The sequence below is a fragment of the Aotus nancymaae genome, unplaced genomic scaffold (genome assembly GCF_030222135.1).
Source record: "Aotus nancymaae isolate 86718 unplaced genomic scaffold, 86718_ANA_hifiasm-v0.15.2.pri h1tg000019l, whole genome shotgun sequence".
In the NCBI taxonomy this organism is placed as follows: Eukaryota; Metazoa; Chordata; class Mammalia; order Primates; family Aotidae; genus Aotus; species Aotus nancymaae.
The window spans coordinates 10,434,105-10,442,549 of NW_026988431.1; the positions used below are offsets into that span (position 1 = coordinate 10,434,105).

The window sequence follows — 8,445 nt, forward strand, 5'->3', positions numbered from 1 at the left end:
CAGTTCACAGTTATATAATTGCCTTATTTTCTGATACATATTGTGTGCTATTATTTCAGAAAACATACTAAGTAAAATTATATTTATCTTAGATAAATACATCCTGTATATTTTCAAAAGAGTGGTAGAAGTCACCACAATAATTTTAAAACTACATATGGTTGAGAAAAATGCCAAAGGGGGAGGAAATTAACTTTGATTGGGGTAGTATGTTTCCTGAGTTGGAACAGAATCCTGAATTGCTGGTGGCATCCACACCTCTTCATTACTGCTGTTAGCAATTCTTTATCTACTTCTGAAGTCTATAAAAGCCTAGTGTACCAAAAGGATATAAAAGCTTAGTGTACCAAAAGGATACAAAATTCATATATAACTCCTAATACAGTGTTATGAAAAGGATTCATTAATAAGCAACACTCAGAATTCCATGATGAGGCATGGAGTCCACATGACTCTACAGAAGGCTATTCTCAATCTTATTCTAAGTATCTTAAAAATAAAATCATGACTATAGTATCTCTACAGCACATTTGAGCTGAGAACATTATGTTAATTTATATATCGTCCAACTAGATTCTATATTCTATTTCTCTGGACAGGTGGCTTTTATACTTTTTAAACTGAGAACAGCTAGTATGTTCTGATTTAGTCCATGTAACTCCTGTCTCCCACAAAAACACACAGACAGAAACAAAATATTTAAAATAATACATTTCCCTATTATTACAATTTTTACCAGTTTTATGTTCTTCTATTCTACGTCTTTAAAAAATACTGGTCACCAAATTAGATTGATTTAATATCCCACCAACGTTCATCTGGAAAAAAATGCCTTATCAGTGATTTCAAAAATAATTTGGGGTGCTTGGCTTTGGCAGTATATGTACTCAAATTGGAATGATATAAAGAAAATTAGCATGGCACCTGTGCAAAAATTATATGCAAATTTGTGAAATATTTTGTATTTAAAAAATGACTTGGGGAAGAGTAATCTTCAGATAAATGGATAAAGCAAATGTGATTCATACATACAATGAAATATTATTCAGTCTTAAAAACAAAGGAAATTCTGACACATGCTACAACATGAATGAACCTTGAATTCATGACGTTCAGTGAAATAAGCCAGTCACAAAAGAATAAATAATGTGTGCTTCCAATTATATGAGGAACCTAGAATAACTAAATTCACAGAAATGGAAAATAGAATAGTGGTTGTCTGTGGCTGGGGACAGGGTAAATGGAGTTATTGTTCAATGCATAGAGAGTTTCTGTTTTGCAAGGTAAGTGCTCTGGAAATGGATGATAGTGGTTGCACAGCAATGAGAATTTACTTAACACCATTGACTGCACACTTTTGGTTAAGATGGTAAATTTTATGCTGTGTATTTATTTTACCATGATTACAGAGAATTTTTTCAATCACTTAGGGAAATACAAATTTTAGTGATATACTTCAGATTTACTGAATCAGGAATGGGGGCTCTAAATCAGGATTATTTAAGGGCCTCCCAGGTAAATCTGATTCAAAGAACCACTGCTTTAAAGTACAACTATGACTTTTCCTCCCAATAGTAAATTCTTTTGCTACTTTGAAAGGAACAAAAAATGTGAGACAAGATCTCACAGAAGCCTAACCTTACCCTTAAGCAGGATTAAAAAAAAAATAGATTAAGAATTTTTCAAGAGGGAAACCAGTCAGACAATACATGTTTATGATATGGATATTGACTATAGAGAAAGAAACATTTCCAGAAAGACAAAAGATAATATTGAAACACACAATACATTTTTGATTTTCATACCTTTTTGTAGTCATATTTAGGGTCTTCTCTCAATTGAAAAAAACCCTACTTTATTTTGTGTTTTATATGCCAAGACCTTTACAAATATTACTTCATCTAACATGAGGATTTACTTTTTTATCTTATTCATAAGGAAGCTAAGGCTTATAAATGTCAATACCTTGCCCAGTGTCATGTAGCTCATATGCAGTGAAAACTCTATCTACCTGACTCCAAAACCTTTAGTCTTTCCAATACTACCTTGTCTCTCTCTGCACAATTTCATTCCATTGGTACACAGCGCAGTGGAGTAGACCTCATTATTGTCATTTTAAAAGTAAGAAAAGAACCTCAGGGAGATGACTTTATGAAGGTCACAGTAAGTCTTCCACATTTTGATTCGATTTTCATCCATAAAATAGAGCTATTTCACCTCTGAGAAATATATTGAAGAAACCAAATAAAATTGGATGTCATAAAAAGAATGCAAGAAGGAGTAAAATCTTGATTAATAGAAAGTGCCAGGCAGCTATGGTTAATTGAAGGTTAACTAGAGGCTTCTTTTTGTTTTAACCTTTAATGCTGAAAATCCTTTCAAAATAGATTGAGCCACATCCTGGTTTATGTAAGTTTAGTGTGTTGAACACAATTAAATCTTTCTTTGAGAGTTTTTTTTTTTTTAATTTCTGTTTATTCCTGCAGATGTAGATTATACAGGAAATTAATTTGAGTTTTTATGGAGGCCAGAAAAAGACTTAATGTGACTCTTTTGACCAAGTCTCTAGTAGGAGTTTGTATTGTCTCTTTCACTAAAATAATGCACCAAAAATAGTTCCAGGTCTGCTTTTACCAGACTAATTCAAAGAGGTTGGACTATAGAAGATACAGATCAATATTGTATGCCCCTCCTTCTCCAAATGAGATTTTAGGCTAGAGAGCTAATAGTATTTTTTTGCTTTTAGTATTCCTTTACATCAAAAAGACGTATTTATGACTTATATAGACTGTTCAAAGGTAATAAAGTCCCTAAACTTCTTCATTTATTAGAGTAATAAGGAAAGTGCTGATTCCTCAGAAGATCCAGTGAAATCCCCACTCTAAAGAGCTGACCTCAATCTACCTTTGCCCAGAGTAACTGTTGCCTGCAAGCCTTCCCTTTATCCACCATGAATTCCTTCCCTATTTTCAATGACAGACACTTGTTGAAACAGAGAGATGAATAATGTGAAATGAGCATGAATCAAGGCATAATTAAAGGGACGCACGCTAGAGGTGGCTACTACAAGTGCTTTAAGTATCTTTACTGGCCAGTCAACACCATAGCCTTTTTAGGTTAACAAAATAATATTAGAAATAGATTTTCATTGTTGAAATTGGTAATTAGTGATTTTTTTCAAATACAGACCAAAAATATGTTAGAGGCATTTAGTCTGTTGTAAGATTATAGTTTAAGAATCTAACCAGCCTTTCAAAATTTACCTATAAGAATGGCACCCTAGATTTGATTTCTATAGAGACCTCTGTCCAGGCATTATATTGGGGGATTGCTGGCCACCCAAGTCTAACTAGAAAATCAGCTGAGTCCTACTGCTGTAATCATATTGCATTTGCTGCATTTCCCTTCAGGGAATCTACCATCTTTGGGACAGTCTTAGCACCCTAAAAAAAAAAAACTGATAAAGCCAAGAATTGGTAGAGTTTACAGGACTATGTTGTGTAATACTTGCTATTAAATGTCTATATTTGAAGAAGGATTTTATTTTCAGTTACTTAGAAAGATGATATAAGAGCAATAAATAACATTTCTACTCAAAGGAGGCTAATATTTTTACACTGAATTTTTTAGGTCAGTTCACAGCAGGAGATATCAAAATAGAGTTTGCATAATCATTCCTAGAGATCTTTAGCCAGTAGGCAAACTAGATGATCAATAAAAATTCCTTCCATTCTACAGACACAAACCTCTTCATATGAGCTCACATTTCGTGCTTTCTTAGAGAAGCAATCACTTATCTGGAACATTTTGATAATTAGAAATGACTTGCCAAGGAGAATTTTCTTGTTTCCATAGTCTTGGATTGACAATCCCTTTATAAAAGTTGATTTGCTGTAATATAGGCAGAATGCATGTGAAACACAGAAATCCTGGTGATAATCCAAGCCCAGCATTTCACACGGCCGGTGTTATAAGAAGAAATTCCACCCAATGGTGCATTGATAGAGCATGGCTTTCTAAAGACAAGCTGAAGGGCTTCCCCATCCAGTGTGAAGAGAGCTGAAGTTCTGATGTAAAAAATCCATTTAGACAAAGAAATAAATATGACTTCTTTTTGCCTCTTGGCTCTGCTGTCAGTCTCCCGGTTGCCCTTTCAAGAGTTCTTCTTTCAGACTCAGTTTAACATTTACATGACTCTCTCATTTCTAAGATTTAAGAAGTGTGGCTGAGAGGCCAAATGATCTAGTAGAGATTCACAACAAGGCAACAAGTTCAAATAGGTTTGGCAGTTACAGGAGGATTGGTTCAAATAGGTTTGGCAGATACATCCCCAACACATTGTCTGGGAAACCAAGTGCCCTCCATGTCTAGTTGCAAAGAGTTCACAAATTCTTGTAAAACTTAAAACTTGTCTTTTCCAGGAGAAAATCCAGCTCCATGCGTGTGTGTTTTTCATATTAAGAGGGATAAATGTCGCTTATATTTATCTACACATTTATGGAGTTAAATATCAGATATCTTTTCTCAAAAACTGTCACATTTTCTGGTTCAAGACATATTTTACCAAACCATCCCTTTCTCTAACATGTGTGAAAGTGATGACAGAGGGAGAATTGCCTAACCTAATGGCTTCATTACCCAAATTCTTTGACATCCTGTAAGTGAGGCTGAGTCAGCACATACTTTTCCTGTTTTTTTTTCCCCATCTTTTCTTTTTTTGCACTTGCCCTATTTGTATTTTTACTGATATGCTAGCCACCCACTATATTGTCCAAAATAGAAAGAAATTATTTTATATTTACGTTTTTAATAAAATAGATTTAAGTAATTACAAACTCAGTGCCTTTACAAGTTTATAGTTTGGGCTATATAAGGCACAGAGGCTTCCTCTACATTTGCCACTCACCATCCAGGCAGTCTTTCTTCTGGCAAGACTTTAGAAAAAAGTTGGGGGGAGTGAAAGCTTTAGGGGATAAACTGGGGGGTTGGGCTAGAGAAACAGTGAAAACATGGTTTCAGAAGTTTCCTAAGAACTTGCCAAAGTACTGTCATTCACTTCAAGATTACTTTTCTTTAAAGATGTTGAAAGATGCAAAACATTGCTCCTTTCCCAAACCTCATGAAAAGCTATATAATCTACAAAATATGTTAATTTTTCTTGGGCCCATCATAGAGCTGAGATTGCAAGGCATCTTAAGTCAATTAGGACTGTTTTAACAGAATACCATAGAGAAGTCCAAGACCAAGAGGCTGACAGATCCAGTCTCTAGTGAAAATACTTTTCCTGGTTTATATATGGCCCTCATTCTATTGTGTCTTCACAGAATGGAAAGTAGAGGAAGAGAAAGGTGTCACATCTCTTCATATAATGGCACTAATCCTACTCATGAGGACTCGATCCTCATTACCTGACCACCTCGCAAAGGACTTACCTCTGATACCCTCGTGTTGGGGGTTAGGATTTCAACATGTGAAATTTTCAGAGATACAAACATTCAATTCATGATATAAGACAATCAAGTAAATGGAATTCCAAAGAAGGGCAAGCCTCATTTAAAAAAAAAAAGACAGATACACAAACTTATTCACCTATGTCAGAGAATACAACATGTAAGTGGATAAAAACAACTTAGCAAAAGCTTAATAAATTCTTCAATACGAAGTGTTGTCAAGCATGTAAGTTTAGAAGAGCTGGTAGAACCAGACTTAGGGAAGCTGACAGTCAAATTTTCTATTTCATAGACCCCTACGAGGCGCTTACAAGAAAGACTGGAGGATGAGCAGGTTTCAGGGTAGAGTGCCACTCAGTAGCACAGGCTTAAAGGAGATGATTGGCAGTTACTAGTGGCCAGGTCAGAGTTGTGCCTGCTTCCCTGAACTGTCCTTTCCTACAAAACAAAAGCCTTGATCTTCTAGGGAAGTGCAATGGGCTCTCTCACCCCCAGCAAATGGGTAAAGATGCATTGCTTCTGGCATAGGATTAGAATAAAACCAACATTTTATTGGGAAAGAGTAGAAAAGCTGCTCATCCTTAGGGCACAGCCTCCATCCTCACTGAGATGGAAGCAAAAGTCCTTCTACTTGGGTGCCAAACACTGAATGTTTGTATCTCCTCAAAGTTCCTATGTTCAAACTTCATCCTCAGTGTGATGGTGGCTTTGGGAGGTAATTAGACCAGGAGAGTAAAGCACTCAGAAATGGGATTAGTGTCCTCATGACAAGACCCCAGAGATGGCACTCAACCCTTTGGTAATGTGAGGATGCAGAAAGCAGATGACCATCTAGGAACCAGGAAGAGGGCCCTCATCAGACATTGAGTCTGATGCCACCTTGATCTTGTACTTCCCAGCCTCCAGAACTGCAGGAAATAAATGTGTTGTTTATAAGTCACCCAGTCTATAGCATTCTGTTATAGCACCCCAAATGGACTAAGACACTGGGGGAAAGGCAAGAAATTGTCTTGAACATAGCATCCTACACTCATAATACAAAAAGATCTGTCATTGCTGGAGGAAGAACAGGAAAACCCTGTCTAAGACCACCAAAAAATAGAAAGCAGTGTTTGGCTGTGATGAAAAAAGAACAACAGGGATGTGAAGAGAGCCCTACCCCTGAGGCACAGGTACACAAATCTTGCCTAAAACTTACCAGAAAAATAAAACAAAACAAAAATGCCATCATTCCATTACAAATCTAGCATGGACTCACATGCAATACCAGTGTACTGCTGGTTAAGAGCTAGGAGAGAAACTCCCTGTGTGGCACAGCTATGCAGGTCGTTCTGCCAAAACCGGAGAGTACAACTCAAGCACTGAGAAACATCCTCCAGGTCCGCAGGAACCACACGAAGCACAAGCTAATGGAAGTCAAATGCTGGAAGGTTTAAAGGCAGTGCTACAATTAGAACAGCATTACCAAGAAAAGTAATCCAAGCCCAGATAAACACCTAACTCTATTAAATCCACTCTCCATGCCAAGAACTTCATCAAAGAAGATGCAAGTCCTTTTCCAGATATAAATACTCTTTACCTCAGAGTCTGTAATTTCTTTTCACACAACGGAATCATTCAATTGAAACTACACAGCACACAAATGAAAACTAAAAAAGCTATCAATTGTTAATAGCTAAAGCAATCCAAAAAACCAAAGAAATGACCCAGATTTTAAAGTAACCAGATGAATAAAATAGCCATGATTGACATGTTAAGGTAGAAGCCAGATTATATATAGGAACAGATAGTAATTACAACAGAGAGAAACTTCTTTTAGAAAATCAAGTATGGGCCGGGGGGTGGCGGCTCATGCCTGTAATTCCCGCATTTTTAGAGGCCAAAGTGGGAGGATCACTTCAAACCAGCAGTTTGAGACCAGCCTAGCCAACAGAGTGAGACCCTGTCTCTACAAAAAATTAAAATAATTAGCCAGGCATAATTATAAGTTTCTCCCCATTATAAGTTTCCTGGGGAGGCCTCAGGAAACTTATAATCATGGCAGAAGGGGAAGGAATATCGTTATCATTATTATTACTATTATCATTTTGAGATGGAGTTTTGCTCTTTCGCCCAGGCTAGTGCAGTGCAACCTCTGACTGTACTGCTCACTGCAACCTTCGCCTTCCAGCTTCAAGTGATTCTCCTACCTCAGCCTCCCAAATAGCTGGGATTACAGGTGCCTGCCACCACGCCCGGATAATTTTTGTATTTTCAGTAGAGACGGGGTTTTGCCACTTGGTCAGGCTGGTCTCAAACTCCTGACTTCAGGTGATCCACCTGCCTCGGCCTCCCAAAGTGCTGGGGTTACAGGCATGAGCCACCATGTGTGGTCAGAAGGCTCAGCCCACATGATCCAATCACCTTCCAGCAGACCCCTCTCCAAAACTGGGGATTACAATTTGACATGAGATTTGGGCAGTGACACAAATCCACACTACATCACAGAGTGAGACCTGGTATTTTTTTCTTTTCTTTTTTTTTTTTATTACACTTCACTTTTTTTTAACTGAAGTACACATGCTAGTAAAAAGAAAATGTTATCAAAGATGAAGGTTTCCTTTGCTGAGCTTATCAGCAAACCATATACTACTGAAAAAATAATGAGTTAATTAGAACATAGGTAAATAAAAATTGCCCAAAATGAAACATAGAAAAGAAAGAAAACAAAGAAAGGAAAAAGAAAAGGGATGACCCAAAAGCTGTGGGATAGTATCTGTTGGCCTAAGGTACATGTGATTGAGGTCCCAATAGCATAGAGACAGAATGAAGTAGAAGACATATTTAAAGAGGCAAAGGTTGAAAACTATTCAAATTAAATGAGCAAAACAAACCATAGATCTAAGAAGCTCAGAGGACACACACATCTAGATATAATACCATTGTCAAAAATGCTTAAAACCAAAGGAAAAAATCTTGAAGGCAAACAGAGGAAAGAGAAACATTACGTGCAAAG

At 36.8% G+C, this 8,445-nt stretch overlaps 1 non-coding gene across 1 annotated transcript; it reads left to right on the forward strand.

The window, feature by feature from the left end:
- The first annotated feature begins 861 nt into the window (after positions 1-861).
- LOC135275942 (U6 spliceosomal RNA) lies at positions 862-969 on the forward strand. The gene has a single exon (XR_010343528.1). It is a non-coding gene; the product is annotated as a U6 spliceosomal RNA (small nuclear RNA).
- Positions 970-8,445: the final 7,476 nt, after the last annotated feature.